Source organism: Puma concolor, chromosome B1, assembly GCF_028749965.1.
Source record: "Puma concolor isolate L17-30 chromosome B1, mPumCon1.1.hap2, whole genome shotgun sequence".
In the NCBI taxonomy this organism is placed as follows: domain Eukaryota; kingdom Metazoa; phylum Chordata; class Mammalia; order Carnivora; family Felidae; genus Puma; species Puma concolor.
This window is the reverse complement of record NC_141670.1, coordinates 39155462-39175382: the sequence shown is the minus strand read 5'-3', so window position 1 is coordinate 39175382 and position 19921 is coordinate 39155462. Positions and strand designations below refer to the sequence as shown.

At 39.7% G+C, this 19921-nt stretch overlaps 1 protein-coding gene across 15 annotated transcripts in view; it reads left to right on the top strand.

The window, feature by feature from the left end:
* The window catches only part of PSD3 (pleckstrin and Sec7 domain containing 3), an 810275-nt gene that overhangs the window by 373784 nt on the left and 416570 nt on the right, over positions 1-19921 (top strand). The window contains exon 1 of one of the 15 annotated variants that reach the window (XM_086703529.1): positions 3187-4159. The exons of the other annotated variants lie outside the window; for them this stretch is intronic. The gene's annotated coding sequence lies outside the window, so the exon portion shown is untranslated. Of the gene's footprint in view, positions 1-3186; positions 4160-19921 lie in introns of those variants that run through there. 15 annotated transcript variants of the gene reach the window in all.

The following is a 19921-nucleotide window of genomic DNA, read 5'->3' as shown; positions in this document are numbered from 1 at the left end:
ATTTTAAAATTTATAATCCCATTAAACTAACTGCTGCACCTCTTTTAGGGTCTGAATTCTAAGTATACAATGACTGGAATCACATGTAAGGCTAAGAACCTGTTTCTGTATCAGGAGATTTATCTTCCTAGCCCAACCTGGCCTTTTCATGACAGTATGACCTTGGGCAGAAACAAAAACAACCACAAAAAACAAACCCCAAACCTCCCTTTTGTCCTTTGTAAAAGGGCAATAATACAGTAATGCCTGCTTCCTAGAGGTGTTTCGGTTAAGATAATGCTTATGAAGTGCTGAACATAGTGGCTGGAACTAATAAGTGTGCAGGAAATGTCAGCTGTCGTCATCATCTTCATTGTCATCATCGTCATTATCAAGCATTATCAAGTAATTCCATGTACTTGAAAATGCTTCTATTTTCACTATACTTTTTAGATTATTTCCATTAAGCATAAAGCTCAAATTAGCAACAAGGGACATTATTTATTGCCTACTCATTTCCTTTCTACTGCTCTTCTATACTTTGTACCTCTTCTGGTGTCTTTCACTCAGGGGTGCTAGGTGAGGATTGAAGCTGTATCTCAAAGCTATTATTAGAAGAGAAGAAAGAACTACAAATCCAGAATATAGAGTTCTTTTCAGGCATCTTTCCAGGGTAAAGGAATTTCCTAATGTCTTTTATGCTACTTTATTGCATAAAGGGAAAAAATAGAAAAAAAATTAATGTCTGACTCCCTTGCTTAGATTTTTAATTATGTCGATTTTAATTTTGTGCTGGTATTTGTCTATCTAGAACAATAACTTTCAGTAATTGGTCCCTATAATTCTTCTGATGATTTTATTTTTATTAACAACCACGTTAGAGACCTAGCTTTCTAGAGTGGTACATTGACAGTGTAAAAAACATGGAAACTGAATATCTCCTTTAAAATTTTAAAGTCATAGTAATATGAAAATGTATGGGTCTCTACCCAAGATAAATCCTGTGCCTGATTCCATAAAGTTCTGACAAAAGGGAACATAAGAGGAAAGCTTCTGTACCTTAATATTGTACTAAGCTTTCTTTCGTGCACTCATTCTCTGATATATATTTATGTCTAAAACCTTTGCTACAAAGCTCTCACTGACTGAATATTAATAAAGTCTGTATATTAGTAAAACTCTAAATGTTTGGGAGCTCTAACTCTTCTTAAAACTAAACATTTATTTTTTAAGACTTATTTTTAAATAATCTCTGCACCCAACATGGGGCTTGAACTTACAATCCTGAGATCAGGAGTCGCATGGTCCACTGAGCCATCCAGGCACCCATAAAGAAAACATTTAGGTTGCTGTGAAGAGAACTGAAAAGATTTTTCCCCTTAAGCCCATGGTGGCAGCATCTTTGTGTCAAAAACAAATTCTCTCTCTAATAGACTACTTCTAAGCAGTCTCTGCAACACAGAGGAGTTATAAAAGGCATGTAAACTTTGGAACTGTGCAGTCTTGAGTTGCCTTGGGATAATGGGAATTCACACAGTTAAGCTATGCAGAGTAGTTGTGGTTTTCATCCAGGAAGCTCTGGTTGTGGGCTAAATGCTAGTTGGTGTGATCTTCAATTAGCAGACACAAGTCTTGTTGTGTATCCAGCAGTAGGGTGCAGGTATTTATTCCTTCCTAGGATTCTAAGACATTTGAAATATTGACTACTGGGAGGATGGTGAAGTCCATCTGAAACGGCAAAGAAGGGCTCTGCACTAACTTTCTGTTCCTATGATTAGTAACTAGGGTTTCTTTATTAGCTGTCTACCTCCATTGGTCTTGAGTATACTGCTTATAAATAGAGTAGGTTCTAATTAAAGAAAGGGACCAGGGACCCTTGTTAGTTTGTGCTTCTAAGTTCACTCTGTTACCCTCATATACTGAGTCATGCGGGGTTTTTCTACAGGTGGTGTTGGTTCAATGTAAACTCTTCCTGACCTGATCCTTCTGCAACTTCCTAAGAATGGTTCATTTCTGTTAGCAGCAAACAAGGGTCTCTTGAAAAAGTCAGAGAATTTTGTCCGTCATCACCGTAGTTGAATCACTCATGCATGACTGGCTGATACCAGCTGGCTGGGTGCAACCCAGAAAAGCCCACCGACTCACCAGCATCTTTCTTTTTACCCAGTTCAAACAACACCTGCTCTTCCTCTCTCCATTTCCATATGGGGTGTAGGGAGCCCTTTCTCCTATGGCAAGTAAGAGCAATTCCTCCGTGCTGGTGGGTTTTAAAACTGTGTATGTGTGTGTTTGTGTGGATGTGTGAGTTTAAATAGTCATTTTTAAAAATAAGAAAGTATTATAAAGAACTCCTGGTTTTATCAGATGATTGAAAGTGGAACTTGCTTTGTCAGAAGCTTAAACGCAGTGATACTGATACTGAGTTCTACTCTGGGCATCCACAGCACTGCTCAGGGGCTGCTTTAGTGCGTTGTCCTTGCTAAGAAAACATAACATAGTTCTCCCTCCTTTTCTGTGCTGTACATGAACATGCATACACACAGGTACACATATTAGCAAGCCCTAATAAGTAGGACAGTTTACTAAGTCATGTAATTAGTGCTGGTACTATCTAACTGCCGTAAGCATGAATTGTCAGTGTTGGCCAGGGGTTTACTGGGCAGTTTATAAACTTGATTTTTATCCAACAGGAAATTATGAGACTTCTTTTGCTTTCTAACCCCTAATTAGGTTCTTGTTTTACTATTTTTTAAGTAGCACATAGTATTCTAATAATCTTACCAGATACAGTAGACTGTTGTAAAAATTTAGAGGGAGAAGGGACATTCACCCAGTCCACCTACCCACACGCACACGCACACGCACATGCACACAGTTGTGCAGATGAATGAATGTACTAAGGTTAAGGAAGTGAGGCAGCTTGCCCCAAATGTCACAGCTAATGATGAAATTGAAACAAGAATTCAGTTCTCTTGACTTCTGTATATATCCTAGTGTTCCAGAATGTTTTCAACATGTGTGCTGCATCTCACCACTATTTGTAAATCTGCCTTACAACACTGCCCACCCCCCCACCCCCCACCACATTGACCTGTCCTAGGGAGGCAGGATAAGCAGTGTGCTGTCTTAAGTAGACTTCCTGGATACACATCCCAGCTCTGGCATGCTGCTCCTTTGTGCCTCAGTTTTCACATCTGTCAAGTAGGCATACTAATAATACCTACTTCATAATTAAATATGCTAATGCCTATAAAAGTCTCAGAGCAGTGCCTACCTAGAACATTGGAATTGCTTAATACATATTAACTGTCATTTTTATCTGAATGCATTGAATGACAATGAGAGAAATTTTGCATCACACTGAAATGTTTACCTCAGCCTGGGCAAACCAACAAGAGTTCATTTAGTTCATTTACCATTAGCAAAATATATACCATACACCCAGGTCATCTCTGGGAGGACACTGTGTTTGTCATAAGAGTTTTGAGACATTTTGGCTTAGCCTCCAATATCCACCTCCCACCCCAGCCTATAACTCAGGAGTGACTGCGGCCATGAGGCATACCTGCTTAGCATGGTTTGTATGGTGAGATGTTTTTAGGCAGAAGGTAGTTTTTGCTCTAAGCTCATTTGGCTTAATCACTTGGCAGTCACATTCCTTTGAAATAATGCAGAGTAGTTTTGTTTGAGACCCAGAGAACAAAGAGATCAGCAATGGGATCCTTAAAGACTCTTGGGATGGTTACTTTCTACTAAGCATGAGCCATTATTTTGTTCCTCCATGTAATAATGTAAATTATTATGTGGAACAGTATGTGGGAGGATAGGGAAACGTTTTTATGGAACGATGGTACTGCATTGTCTGTCTATGTGAATGATGTGGGTGAAATAACCACAAAGTATTGCTAAGTAACTAGCACATCTGTCAGTCTATTGCCATAGGCTGTGTGGGAGGCAGGGAGATACTGTGTGGAGCTAATTGTGTCATCACTGTGTCATGGGAGAGCTACAGCCAAGCCCAAGTCTTGCTTTGTGTACTAAAATACTTGGAGGATAACTCCATTGGTACTTTGAGCTCAGTGTTGAGCTGACTTGCAGTGGGTGATACCTGTCTGTGGTGAGTAGTGTGTTCTAGAACTACTGGAGCTGCAAAACCTTAGGATACTTGCTTTTCCTCTGGGTAAGTAATCCTGGCTCCAGCTTATTACATTTGTAGAAGTGTTTCTCCTCAAAGTAGGCATCCTCTGTCACTGGCCACAGCCTGTTACTCCCTTTGCTTTGCTGTAGCAAACTGGCTCCACCTTTCAGGGCCATGAGTTGTAGGAGGAAAAACAAACTCAAGGTACTTTGGTGGATTGTTCTGTGAGAAGGTGTCCCTAGACAAAACAGGGCAATTTGCCTTTTGACAGAGAATCTTTTAAAGGAAAAGCTTTGCTCTGTTGTGTTTTGGTCTTTTTCTTCTTTCAGGCTTAAGAAATTGTTTTCCTTTAAAAATAAGTTAGATTTGTGTCTATTTTTTAATGTTTATTAATTTTTGAGAGAGAAAGGGACAGAACGTGAGCAGGGGAGGGGTAGAGTGAGAGAGGGAGACACAGAATCTGAAGCAGGCTCCAAGCTCTGAGCTGTCAGCCCTGAGCCCGATGTGGGGCTCAAACCCACGAACTGTGAGGTCATGACCTGAGCCCAAGTTGGATGCTCAACCCACTGAGCCACCCAGGCATACCAGATTTGTGTCTAAAAGTGCAGTGGAGAAGATATGTTTGGACTAAGGGATGTCTTTTCTGTCTTATTATCTCTGATGAGATAATAATAATGCAAGAAACCAATGAATTCACCAATCAGAACATTTGTAAAGGGTGTACTCTCAAGTTAGGATGCTAGCACTCTTCTGTGGTTCTTCTGGTTAAAATGAGGAGCAGTACCTTGGCTACTTTTGAGAGAGCTTAGTACAGGAAGTGGTGTTTTGAGATTTCTTTCCTTTTTCAAAGACCTCTTCCTTCTGCTTGTTTTAAAGTTGGTTTTGAGTTGTCTGCCATTTCCATTTGTACGATAAGCCCATTTCCTCTGGGTCATTTGTAGAATATTTAGAGACTGATTGAGATTACTGAGAAACAAACAGAGTCTAGTTACCAAAATTTTTTGAAATGCATTTTGCTGAAATAGGGTGTCAGCCACTGAAGGCTTATATTTGTTTTTTAAAATTTGAACTTTGGTTTACATGTACTTAAAAAAGTTTCTCCAACTCCATGTAGTTTTTTGTGTTTGTTTTTGTTTGTTTTTTGTTTTCTTTCTTTCTTTTTTTTTTTTTTTTAAGAGGAATGGGACACATTTAGTGAATAATGATACTTAGCTTTACTAATCACAGAAGTGCTTTCGGAGAGCAGAGGAGATGAGGAAGGGAGGGTCAGATTTTTTTCCTTTCCAGGAAACCCATGTTCTAACACTTGTCAAGAGTGGTAAAACAGTATATTATTTGGGACAGCTTTTTAGACTAATGCTTATTGATCACATCATGAAGCCATAGCTCTACATAAAATCAAAACTTAAACTCTAGTATTAGAAGATGGTTTAGAAACTAAAAGCCTTGCTCAGGGCTGCAGGGTGAATAGGTGTGAGCTTTGTCAGAAGGCTTTGTGTGATAATTAGTTAAACCATATGATTCATTCCATAAAAGACACAACTTAAAGCCATTCATAATTATGTTTTTTTTTAATGTTTATTTATTTTTGAGAGAGAGAGAGCGAGAGCAGGGAAGGGACAGAGAAAGAGGGAGACACAGAATCTGAAGCAGGTTCCAGGCTCCCAGCTGTCAGCACAGAGCCTGATGCAGGGCTCGAACTCACAAACCACAAGATGACCACCTGAGCCAAAGTCGGATGCTTAACCGACTGAACCACCCAGGCACCCCCATAATTATGTTCTTTATTAGAGAGTTGTGTCTACACAGGGCAGACATCAAGAACAGTCCTCTATCATTTCATTCTCAGATTAACTGTCCATCCAGTAGTTGTCTGATGTACAACATGACATTTTGAAGATAAAATGAGTTGTTGATCTGATTGAGGTTAGAAGAAAGTCATCTTAGTTCTTATGCAAGGTGGAGTACTTGAAAACCTTAATGCTGACCAGAATGCTTTGGAGTTTCATCTCTCATTTCATTTAGTATGTACATTTATGGTCTTTTGCTAGTTAGTAATAAAGTGCTAAGAATAGTGACTTCTTGGTAACCAGAAACCTCCACTTAATCCTAGTTACCTATGAAAATTACACCATTAGGATGGAGAGGGAAAGTATAGTCAATTACTTCTAGAGACACTCTGACTTTTAATGAACTTGCTCTTATTCCTCTTGAGCGCTGTGTAGGAAAATCTAGGTTTATTTTACCTGGGTAATGTTTTAGATGACATTTATGTAGAAGCATTTGAGCAGCTTATTAAAATATGGTATTATGGTATTATGGTATTGGCATGTGTCAAGAAGCCTTGTTTACCACAAAGCAGTGAGGAAGCTCTTGGTAGAGAGCTGGCCCCTGGTCCAGTGAATGCCCAAGAGCTTGTTCATGGCTGGTTCAAGAGCATCTCACATTTGCTCTCTGTCTTCTACTTCCTGGACCTTGATTTTTGCATGTGGAATGCCATCTGCTGGAGTTTTAAGATGATGTATACTATCTTTGTCACTGCTGCAATTCTATTTTTAGTTTATGAGCATAATCCCTTAACCTCACCTTGAAAGTCTCTATCCCAGTTCCTTTCTGTCCTGGATGTGAATTTAAAAGCCTTACCTATCAGATCAAGCCAGAAACAAAGAACCCAATTTGAACAAGACTTGCACATATATTAAAAACTGAACCACTTAAAAAGAAATCTGATTATAAAAGGGAAGCATATATTCATTGAAGACAATTTCAAAAGTAAAATTTATATTCATGGTATATTATAGAAAATAATATGAATGAGTGTGTTTTATTAAAAGTTACACATTCTAATATGTATTTTGAAATTGTAACTATCACATCAAACCTGTGATGACAATTACTATGAAAGACCTTTAGTTTTGGGGAGTCCTCAGAACCTCTTCAGTGCCTTACTCCTTAAGTGATTTTACTACGTCTTTAATATCTAGCATATCAGCAATCTGGTCAGCTTTACCTTCAAAATATATTAATAATTCATTTCTTTGACCATTCCAAAAGCCACCATAATCCACATGATCCAAGTCATACTGGTTTATTACAATATCCTTTTAACTAGTGTCCCCCTTCAGTCTTTTCTCAGTCTCTTGGTTTCTCATCTCAGAACAGAAACCAGAGTCCTGACCAGTCCCTACAAAATACAGCCCATGTCTACAACCCATAGCTGCCTGATCTCTCCTTTCACTCCTCTTACTCACTTTGCGTCACTCACATTGGCTTCTTTGCCCTTCTTTGAACACACCAGAAATGTTTCCACCTCTGGTCTTTTGCCCTACTGCTATTCCATCTTCTGAAATGCTAATCTCCCAGATAGTCTCATGGCTAGCCCCTTCACGTCAAGTCTTTCTAGTGAGCACTTAACCTGGCTACCTTCTCTAGAATTCTAACCCCTTTTACCCCAAAGCTTCATATTCCCCCTTGCCTGCTTTATCTTTTCTCCCTAACCATATAAGTAATATGCTGTATATTTTATTCATTTTATTATCTGTCTTCCCACCAAAATGTAAGCTCCACTAGGGTAGGAATTTTTGTCATCATTGCTGAATTTCCAGCACCTAGTTTCTGGCATATAGTAGGCATTCAGTAAAACCTGTGGAAAGAGTAAGTTAAATAATAAAAAGCATAAGCTGACTTAAGGAACAGTGTTAAGTAAATCAATACATGTGGTAAAGGGATATACAAAAGTCATTAAAGTGATAAATGAATGATGTTTGAGAAACACTGATTTAAGTCATCTTTGAGTTTGTTTCTTTTGTGTTATTATAAATGGCTGTATAGTAAATATTCTTAATTTTTTGTGCATGTTTATGACTATCTCCTTAAACTAAATGCTTAAAAGTCTAATTTCTGATTCTTAGGATATACAAGTTTTAGTCTTACTGAAACTAGAAAATTTACAGTTTACACTCCTCCTTCCAATGTATAAGTGCCCGTATTTCTTTCCACACTGCACTGTGCGACCATCTCAGTACCTTATTATCTTTGTCAGTTTAATAGCTACAAAAGCTGAATATCTTAACCTATACTTATTTGATAACTTACATGTATGGGCATTTTGTCACATGTTTAATTCTGATCTTTTTGTCCTTTTTTGTAAATTGTTTGCTCATGTCTGTTTTGGATCTGTGGTCTGGCTGTAGTGGACTGATAACCTACATGAACTGGTTTTACCTAACGGTGATCATAGGCACTCTGGCTTGTATCAAAGAATAGAATACAAAGGACACTCGGACCTCCCAGAAAAAGAACTGGAGGGTCCATTTCCCTCTGTCATCTTCAGTGTCCTGCTTTTCTTCACTTTACATCTTGGATTTGCCTTTCCTCCATGCCTCCTTGTTCTCCTATAACTCTTTCTTCCACCTGGCTTTGGCTGACCATGTCATTAGTTCAGTCCCTACTTTAACATGACCTTTCAGTTCAGGCACTCATCAACATCTCAGTACCATGGGCTTGTGTGTCCCAGGTTTCTAGGAGTGAGCAGTCTACTGGCTCAGTTTCATTAGATGGTTGTTCCTTGTCCAGTCAGCTGAGATCAGGATGGGGAGGGGGCTACTCTGTTCTTTCCAGAGGCTATGGATTAAATAGCTTCTCTAGGAGAGACACAGCAACTAGAATGTTCAGTACAGTGTCTTTTGCCCATTTTTTGATTTGTTGTGTTCACTTATTTCTTATGGGTACCCAGGAGGTCCTTCACATAATAGGCCAATGTTGTCTTTGTCTTATGGGTGTTTCTCTGTCCATTTATCATTTTTATTTTGCTTGGTGTTTTTGACATTAATTAAATCTGTCAGTTAAAACATGATTTCTGCGGTGTCATGTTTAGAAATATCTTCTCTGTGAGGAAATTATACATTTAGCTATATTTTCTTCTGTTCTTTCTGATTTTTTTTATGTGCCCCTTGAATTGTGTTAAATTTTAGAGGAATTTGAGAGAGAAATGGTATCTTTGCCATATTCATTCTAGGGCTAGTCTTTATTTAGTACTGATTTTTTTTCTCTCAGCAAAGTTTTGTAGCTTTATTTTAGTTCTGTACTTTTAAGTTGATTCCTAGCTACTTTATGAACTATATTCTTATTATGAGTAAATTTTTTTTTCTCTTCTGTTATCCAACTGTTCCTTAATGGTTTATTAAAGCTACTTTAAAATATTTTTATTTCATAATTGACCACCTCAGGCAGGCTGGCTCATACTAGTTCTAATAACTTTTTTACTTGATACTTTTGGGCTTTATTTTTACATACAGAGAATTTTAATGTATAAGTAACTATTATTCTCATCTCTTCTTTTTTCACTTTTTTTTTTGTGGCGGATATTTTAGAATGAGGATAATAATAGTTGTATTGAAATGTAGAGCATGTCTTTTACTGTTGTATTTTGTTAGGGATAGTTGTCCTGATTAGTTAGAGTGCTTTGGGAACATCTAAGTAAATGAAACTAGTGGAAAACTGGTCTTGACCCCCAATTTTTTCACACTGCTTTGTCTTGGAGCCTTAACAACTCACTTGCTATGCTCTTTCTGGCCCATCTACTGCCTCTAGAAAGTCCGTGTTTAAAATGCACATATCCCTCCCATTAACATATTGTACTTGCTAATAGAGCATGTAATGGATTTAGTTTTCTGATTTTCTGATAGTTGATACTGGTCTACTATTATGGAAAATTGAGAAATACACCTGAAATGGAATAAAGTATTTTGATAGTGATGTCAGCAGGAACCTTCATGATGTAGCAGCTTCTTTATTTCTCTAGCTTCATCTTTTGCCTACTCCATGTTCTGCATACCACCCGCTTCCACTCCATGAACTTCAACCATAGTGAACTTTTTCTTCCTTAAATATGTTTTGTTCTTTTGCATTGAGCTTTCCTGTTTCCCCCCACTCTTAGCATCGTCGCTCTGAGGGTCAGCTTTAGTGTCACTTTCTCCAGGAAGGCTGATATCCCTTAGACTAAGTCTTGTCCTACCATGTATTCCTAATGCACTTGGTCTTTTCTTTAAAATAACATTATAATTTTAAAATTATGTCTTTTAAAAATTGTTACAGCTATTCAACTATAACCTCAAACAATAATGCCAGAGTGTATCTTGTATCTGCCTTATTGACCATTGTGTCTGACACCTAAATTCTCAATAAATGCTTCCCAAGTTAATAATTAGGAGGGGAATGAAAGATAGTACTTGGCATGCTTATCAGTGAGTTTATCAGTAAGATACTGCAGGGAGCTGTCTGGATTGGCAATAATAGTAGCAAGAGGGAAATTGGAGGAGTCGAAAGGGTAGGGACAGTGTATGCCTGTGTCATAAACATTTAGTTTTACCTGGATCGGAACCTATGCAGAACTGAAGGGAAGGCCTGTCTGCTGTTAGTGGAGTTTGAATAAAGACTTTTGACGGATTTGGAAGGTGGTTTCATACACAGATGAACTCTGGGTACCCTTGGGCACAAAGGAAAATATAAGCCTATACTTTATGCTTTTCACTCTTTAATTTTTTTGCTCTTCAGGGTTGAAGTAGTGCAGCTACTGGACTTTTACATCATCTAAAATAGCAGGCTGCCTCATAAAGTTCAGGAACCCCACCTACAATAAAGACCATATTTAAAGAGCTAGAGTAAAAAAAGGCAACATGAAAAACAGGAGCGTTTACAAAAATGTAGTATGTGGTGCTCTTTTGTTGTCAAAAAAAGGGAAGGTTTGCTTTTGTGAGCCTGAATGGTACAAGTTGATGAAAATATTTGTAGCAGTGAGTAAAAAATTATCATAGGATTTCAGTATTCTTCCAGTTAGAGTAAACTTAGCTTCCTATGCTTCTTTTTCTGTGTATTATCATATCTGTTATAAATTTTAAACTGTGAACTCAGAATTGAATGTAAATAGGAAGACTAAATACATTTTTGGTTCTTATTTTCTATATCTCACTTATTCATACTGTGTCTTTCTGAGGAAAGACATAATGTTGAGGATTGACATAATGTTGAACTGAGGGTTGAACTTGTGTTAAAAACAAACACAGTAACTGAGCTGATTTTATGTGAGATTGGTATATGACTAATAAAGAAGTTGAGACTGCATATTTTGGCAGTGTGAGTTGTGGTGCCGAATTTAAGTTCAGGGTAATTCTAGAGCTGAACAAGGGTTTTAATTTAACCCTTTCACTTTACTGATGAGGTAGTTGAGGTGTTAAGTGACTTACCTGAGATCATGTGGCTTTTCAGCTTTTGGGCCAGACTGGTAATAGTAGCTGCACTACTGTATGCTGTTGATGAAGGTAACACTCTTACCTGTTTTACAGAGGAGGAAACTGAGGCACAGAGAAATAACTTGCTCATCTTCGCACAGCCAGTGCACATGGAGCCAGAATGTGAACCGGGATCTGGGTCCCACATCCTTGCTTTTAACCACCGAGTTTTTGTGCTTCTCTCCTGAGTCCAGTATTCTGTGCTGGTTACCATACTGCCAGCTAGAACAACTGTTTCAGCATCGCTGCTTCTCCAGTATTTGGCTCCTACAGGTGTTTTACATATCTGAAAATGTATTAGCTTTTCCCTAAGACGTGCTCTGTCCTCAAAGCTGGTTCAGGTTGAATGGATCTAGTCTGTGCTTCAGGAACCTTGAGGTAGGAAATAGGTCTGCAAGCAGTGGGGGAAGTTCCCCCAAAAGACAAAATAGAGCTTCTGCAGGGGTATAGTTTGGGTTATGCTGCAGTCCTTTTATGTTCTTTCTGAACAATGGAGCTCTTTAGTTAACTAATTTATTTTTTCTCAAAAGCCAGCAGATGAAATTGTTTGATGATGGAATAGCTGAAGGGTACTCCAGTACTTATTAAATACCTATTTATCTGCCATAGATCACAAAAGGTAATTTCTACTGTTATCCTTTGAAACGAGTTGCAGTATGCATGTGTTCTATTTCCTTTTGGGAAACAGCTAAAAGAAATCCCTGGGAGTTTTGGGGCATAAAACTTGCTGTAAAGCTAGTTTCACCCCAAATGGATCTGTTTTAGATGCGGGCCATAAGGGTTTATCACTGGGAAGACCAAGTGGTACCTGAACTCATTGTACTGCACTTGTGGAATCCAGAGTCCACAGGGTCCAGAGGGCTTATTCATTCAATAGAAGATTACTAAGGTTTGATGTTTCTAGAGCTTTTTTGAGGGAAAAATGTTGTTTTGTGCTTTTTGCCAGTCAAGCCACGTGAGATGGTAGCCTTTTAAAAATTTGTTTATAAATTCATAATAAAAACTTTCTCTCTAACTTTAGAGCATCTTTTAATTCATCTCCTAATATGTAATTTTATTTCAAGACAGAATTAAAGAAATGCCCTTTTTATTTTTTTATTTATTTTTTTTAAGTTTTTATTTTTTTTTTTATTTATATATGAAATTTATTGTCAAATTGGTTTCCATACAACACCCAGTGCTCATCCCAAAAGGTGCCCTCCTCAATACCCATCACCCACCCTCTCCTCCCTCCCACCCCCCCATCAACCCTTAGTTTGTTCTCAGTTCTCAACAGTCTCTTATGCTTTGGCTCTCTCCCACTCTAACCTCTTTTTTTTTTTTTTTCCCTTCCCCTCCCCCATGGGTTCCTGTTAAGTTTCTCAGGATCCACATAAGAGTGAAACCATATGGTATCTGTCTTTCTCTGTATGGCTTATTTCACTTAGCATCACACTCTCCAGTTCCATCCACGTTGCTACAAAAGGCCATATTTCATTTTTTCTCATTGCCACGTAGTATTCCATTGTGTATATAAACCACAATTTCTTTATCCATTCATCAGTTGATGGACATTTAGGCTCTTTCCATAATTTGGCTATCGTTGAGAGTGCTGCTATGAACATTGGGGTACAAGTGCCCCTATGCATCAGTACTCCTGTGTCCCTTGGATAAATTCCTAGCAGTGCTATTGCTGGGTCATAGGTAGGTCTATTTTTAATTTTCTGAGGAACCTCCACACTGCTTTCCAGAGCGGCTGCACCAATTTGCATTCCCACCAACAGTGCAAGAGGGTTCCCGTTTCTCCACATCCTCTCCAGCATCTGTAGTCTCCTGATTTGTTCATTTTGGCCACTCTGACTGGCGTGAGGTGATACCTGAGTGTGGTTTTGATTTGTATTTCCCTGATAAGGAGCAACGCTGAACATCTTTTCATGTGCCTGTTGGCCATCCGGATGTCTTCTTTAGAGAAGTGTCTATTCATGTTTTCTGCCCATTTCTTCACTGGGTTATTTGCTTTTCGGGTGTGGAGTTTGGTGAGCTCTTTATAGATTTTGGATACTAGCCCTTTGTCCGATATGTCATTTGCAAATATCTTTTCCCATTCCGTTGGTTGCCTTTTAGTTTTGTTGGTTGTTTCCTTTGCTGTGCAGAAGCTTTTTATCTTCATAAGGTCCCAGTAATTCACTTTTGCTTTTAATTCCCTTGCCTTTGGGGATGTGTCAAGTAAGAGATTGCTACGGCTGAGGTCAGAGAGGTCTTTTCCTGCTTTCTCCTCTAAGGTTTTGATGGTTTCCTGTCTCACATTCAGGTCCTTTATCCATTTTGAGTTTATTTTTGTGAATGGTGTGAGAAAGTGGTCTAGTTTCCACCTTCTGCATGTTGCTGTCCAGTTCTCCCAGCACCATTTGTTAAAGAGACTGTCTTTATTCCATTGGATGTTCTTTCCTGCTTTGTCAAAGATGAGTTGGCCATACGTTTGTGGGTCTAGTTCTGGGGTTTCTGTTCTATTCCATTGGTCTATGTGTCTGTTTTTGTGCCAATACCATGCTGTCTTGATGATGACAGCTTTGTAGTAGAGGCTAAAGTCTGGGATTGTGATGCCTCCTGCTTTGGTCTTCTTCTTCAAAATTACTTTGGCTATTCGGGGCCTTTTGTGGTTCCATATGAATTTTAGGATTGCTTGTTCTAGTTTCGAGAAGAATGCTGGTGCAATTTTGATTGGGATTGCATTGAATGTGTAGATAGCTTTGGGTAGTATTGACATTTTGACAATATTTATTCTTCGAATCCATGAGCAGGGAATGTCTTTCCATTTCTTTAAATCTTCTTCAATTACCTTCATGAGCTTTCTATAGTTTTCAGCATATAGATCCTTTACATCTTTGGTTAGATTTATTCCTAGGTATTTTATGCTTCTTGGTGCAATTGTGAATGGGATCAGTTTCTTTATTTGTCTTTCTGTTGCTTCATTGTTAGTGTATAAGAATGCAACTGATTTCCGTACATTGATTTTGTATCCTGCAACTTTGCTGAATTCATGTATCAGTTCTAGCAGACTTTTGGTGGAGTCTATCGGATTTTCCATGTATAATATCATGTCATCTGCAAAAAGCGAAAGCTTGACTTCATCTTTGCCAATTTTGATGCCTTTGATTTCCTTTTGTTGTCTGATTGCTGATGCTAGAACTTCCAGCACTATGTTAAACAACAGCGGTGAGAGTGGGCATCCCTGTCGTGTTCCTGATCTCAGGGAAAAAGCTCTCAGTTTTTCCCCGTTGAGGATGATGTTAGCTGTGGGCTTTTCATAAATGGCTTTTATGATCTTTAAGTATGTTCCTTCTATCCCAACTTTCTCAAGGGTTTTTATTAAGAAAGTGTGCTGGATTTTGTCAAAGGCCTTTTCTGCATCGATTGACAGGATCATACGGTTCTTCTCTTTTTTTTTTGTTAATGTGATGTATCACGTTGATTGATTTGCGAATGTTGAACCAGCCCTGCATCCCAGGAATGAATCCCACTTGATCATGGTGAATAATTCTTTTTATATGCCATTGAATTCGATTTGCTAGTATCTTATTGAGAATTTTTGCATCCATATTCATCAGGGATATTGGCCTGTAGTTCTCTTTTTTTACTGGGTCTCTGTCTGGTTTAGGAATCAAAGTAATACTGGCTTCATAGAATGAGTCTGGAAGTTTTCCTTCCCTTTCTATTTCTTGGAATAGCTTGAGAAGGATAGGTATTATCTCTGCTTTAAACGTCTGGTAGAACTCCCCTGGGAAGCCATCTGGTCCTGGACTCTTATTTGTTGGGAGATTTTTGATAACCGATTCAATTTCTTCGCTGGTTATGGGTCTGTTCAAGCTTTCTGTTTCCTCCTGATTGAGTTTTGGAAGAGTGTGGGTGTTCAGGAATTTGTCCATTTCTTCCAGGTTGTCCAATTTGTTGGCATATAATTTTTCATAGTATTCCCTGATAATTGTTTGTATCTCTGAGGGATTGGTTGTAATAATTCCATTTTCATTCATGATTTTATCTACTTGGGTCATCTCCCTTTTCTTTTTGAGAAGCCTGGCTAGAGGTTTGTCAATTTTGTTTATTTTTTCAAAAAACCAACTCTTGGTTTCATTGATCAGCTCTACAGTTTTTTTTTTTTTTTTTTAATTTTTTTTTTTCAACATTTATTTATTTTTGGGACAGAGAGAGACAGAGCATGAACGGGGGAGGGGCAGAGAGAGAGGGAGACACAGAATCGGAAACAGGCTCCAGGCTCTGAGCCATCAGCCCAGAGCCTGACGCGGGGCTCGAACTCACGGACCGCGAGATCGTGATCTGGCTGAAGTCGGACGCTCAACCGACTGCGCCACCCAGGCGCCCCTGCTCTACAGTTTTTTTAGATTCTATATTGTTTATTTCTGCTCTGATCTTTATTATTTCTCTTCTTCTGTTGGGTTTAGGCTGCCTTTGCTGTTCTGCTTCTATTTCCTTTAGGTGTGCTGTTAGATTTTGTATTTGGGATTTTTCTTGTTTCTTGAGATAGGCCTGGATTGCAATGTATTTTCCTCTCAGGACTGCCTTCACTGCGTCCCAAAGCATTTGGATTGTTGTATTTTCATTTTCGTTTGTTTCCATATATTTTTTAATTTCTTCTCGAATTGCCTGGTTGACCCATTCATTCGTTAGTAGGGTGTTCTTTAACCTCCATGCTTTTGGGGGTTTTCCAGACTTTTTTCTGTGGTTGATTTCAAGCTTCATAGCATTGTGGTCTGAAAGTATGCATGGTATGATTTCAATTCTTGTAAACTTATGAAGGGCTGTTTTGTGACCCAGTATATGATCGATCTTGGAGAATGTTCCATGTGCACTCGAGAAGAAAGTATATTCTGTTGCTTTGGGATGCAGAGTTCTAAATATATCTGTCAAGTCCATCTGATCCAATGTCTCATTCAGGGCCCTTGTTTCTTTATTGACCGTGTGTCTAGATGACCTATCCATTACTGTAAGTGGGGTGTTAAAGTCCCCTGCAATTACCACATTCTTCTCAATAAGGTTGCTTATGTTTATGAGTAATTGTTTTATATATTTGGGGGCTCCGGTATTCGGCGCATAGACATTTATAATTGTTAGCTCTTCCTGATGGATAGACCCTGTCACTATTATATAATGTCCTTCTTCATCTCTTGTTACAGCCTTTAATTTAAAGTCTAGTTTGTCTGATAGAAGTATGGCTACCCCAGCTTTCTTTTTGCTTCCAGTAGTATGATAAATAGTTCTCCATCCCCTCACTCTCAATCTAAAGGTGTCCTCAGGTCTAAAATGAGTCTCTTGTAGACAGCAAATAGATGGGTCTTGTTTTTTTATCCATTCTGATACCCTATGTCTTTTGGTTGGCGCATTTAATCCATTTACATTCAGTGTTATTATAGAAAGATATGGGTTTAGAGTCATTGTGATGTCTGTATGTTTTATGCTTGTAGTGATGTCTCTGGTACTTTGTCTCACAGGGTCCCCCTTAGGATCTCTTGTAGGGCTGGTTTAGTGGTGACAAAATCCTTCAGTTTTTGTTTGTTTGGGAAGACCTTTATCTCTCCTTCTATTCTAAATGACAGACTTGCTGGATAAAGGATTCTCGGCTGCATATTTTTTCTGTCTAGCACACTGAAAATCTCGTGCTAATTCTTTCTGGCCTGCCAAGTTTCAAAAGAGAGATCAGTCACGAGTCTTATAGGTCTCCCTTTATATGTGAGGGCACGTTTACCCCTTGCTGCTTTCAGAATTTTCTCTTTATCCTTGTATTTTGCCAGTTTCACTATGATATGTCATGCAGAAGATCGATTCAAGTTACGTCTGAAGGGAGTTCTCTGTGCCTCTTGGATTTCAATGCCTTTTTCCTTCCCCAGTTCAGGGAAGTTCTCAGCTATTATTTCTTCAAGTACCCCTTCAGCACCTTTCCTTCTCTCTTCCTCCTCTGGGATACCAATTATGCGTATATTATTTCTTTTTAGTGTATCACTTAGTTCTCTAATTTTCCCCTCATACTCCTGGATTTTTTTATCTCTCTTTTTCTCAGCTTCCTCTTTTTCCATAACTTTATCTTCTAGTTCACCTATTCTCTCCTCTGCCTCTTCAATCCGAGCCGTGGTGGTTTCCATTTTGTTATGCATTTCGTTTAAAGCGTTTTTCAGCTCCTCGTGACCGTTCCTTAGTCCCTTGATCTCTGTAGCAAGAGATTCTCTGCTGTCAGCTATACTGTTTTCAAGCCCAGCGATTAATTTTATGACTATTATTCTAAATTCACTTTCTGTTATATTATTTAAATCCTTTTTGATCAGCTCATTAGCTGTTGTTATTTCCTGGAGATTCTTCTGAGGGGAATTCTTCCGCTTGGTCATTTTGGATAGTCCCTGGCTTGGTGAGGACCTGCAGGGCACTTCCCCTGTGCTGTGGTGTATAACTGGAGTTGGTGGGCGGAGCCGCAGTCAGACCTGATGTCTGCCCCCAGCCCACCGCTGTGTCCACAGTCAGACTAGTGTGTGCCTTCTCTTCCCCTCTCCTAGGGGCGGGATTCACTGTGGGGTGGGGTGGCCTGTCTGGGCTACTTGCACACTGCCAGGCTTGTGATGCTGGGTATCTGGCGTATTAGCTGGGGTGGGTAGGCAAGGTGCACAGGGGCAGGAGGGGCAGGCTTAGCTTGCTTCTCCTTAGGTGATCCACTTCAGGAGGGGCCCTGTGGCAGCAGGAGGGAGTCAGATCCGCTGCCGGAGGTTTGGCTCCGCAGAAGCGCAGAGTTGGGTGTTTGCGTGGAGCGAGCAAGTTCCCTGGCAGGAACTGGTTCTCTTTGGGATTTTGGCTGGGGGATGGGCGGGGAGATGGCGCTGGCGAGCGCCTTTGTTCCCCACCAAACTGAGCTCTGTCGTCTGTGGGCTCAGCAGCTCTCTTTCCCTTTGTCCTCCAGCCTTCCCGCTTTCTGAGCAGAGCTGTTAACTTATGACCTCCCAGCCGCTAAGTCGCGCTTGCTGTCGGAACACAGTCCGTCGGGCCCCTCCGCTTTTTGCAAGCCAGACTCGGGGGCTCTGCTTGGCCGGCGAGCTGCCCCTCCGCCCCGGCTCCCTCCCGCCAGTCCGTGGAGCGCGCACTGCCTCGCCGCCCTTCCTACCCTCTTCCGTGGGCCTCTCGTCTGCGCTTGGCTCCGGTGACTCCGTTCTGCTAATCCTCTGGCCGTTTTCTGGGTTATTTAGGCAGGTGTAGGTGGAATCTAAGTGATCAGCAGGACGTGCGGTGAGCCCAGCGTCCTCCTACGCGGCCATCTTCCCTCTCCCCTCCAGAAATGCCCTTTTTAGATGCATAGCAGAAGTGCTGTGGGATTGTAAAGTCAAGTCATTTGAGGGCTTGGGTAGGCTGTATGGAGGCATTTGAACTGAGCCCAGAGGAGTGAGTAGATTTCCATGTTAGAGGGGAGGAAGGACACTTGGAGCTACAGGAACAATAACTCGACCAAAGGGGATGCTTGGTGTACAGGGAAAGATGCAGTGGGGACTGAGGCTAGAGACTTGATCAGCCTATACTATGACCACCATGCTGGGAACAGTGTGACAAACATCATGCTGAGGAGGGTGGGTATTCTGTAGACACTGGAATTTTTTAAGAGGATGATCTTCATCCTTGAAGAGTAGGAGAATTCTGGAAGAACGGAAGTTAGATTAGAAAGAAAAGGCCCATGGTGATTGAATGTATGTAAAGATTCCCAGGTAACTATATAACCTTGAAACTTTTTTCCTTCTGTATTTTTTAATGAATTTTAATTTTCCTATATATAGGGAATGTGCTGACTTGTAAATTTTTAAATGTTACGTACCTTGCCTTTTCTTCATTGTAAAGAAAAGTGCCTTTGTCAAGAGAATTAAGAAAGTTTTTAAAAAATCATGAATAAGCCAGTTTTTTGTTGTTGTTACTAAATTTGGATGTGGTAACCTGGTTGTTGCTGTAACTTGTAAATAGACTTGAATTTTTAGTATTATTATTATTATTTTTTTTTTTTTTAAATTTTTTTTTTCAATGTTTATTTTATTTTTTTTGGGACAGAGAGAGACAGAGCATGAACGGGGGAGGGGCAGAGAGAGAGGGAGACACAGAGTCGGAAACAGGCTCCAGGCTCTGAGCCATCAGCCCAGAGCCCGACGCGGGGCTCGAACTCACGGACCGCGAGATCGTGACCTGGCTGAAGTCGGACGCTTAACCGACTGCGCCACCCAGGCGCCCCAAATTTTTAGTATTATTAAGTGTTTGGACATTTTCATTACTAAATAGATATAACAAAGCCTTCAATGGAAAAATCAGCTACTAGTTTGTAGTCATAAAAGACTAGTTGTTTTGGTGATTCATGCTGCTTTTTACAATCAGTTAAGGGAAGAGTAGAAAAGTAGAGTATCAGGATGATGTGTTTGCTCTGGTGAAATCTGTGCAGTGGAAATAGCCTTGAACCAAGGAGCTAGAGGATTTGGCTGGTGTTTCGGCTACCTGTACCTTTTAAATT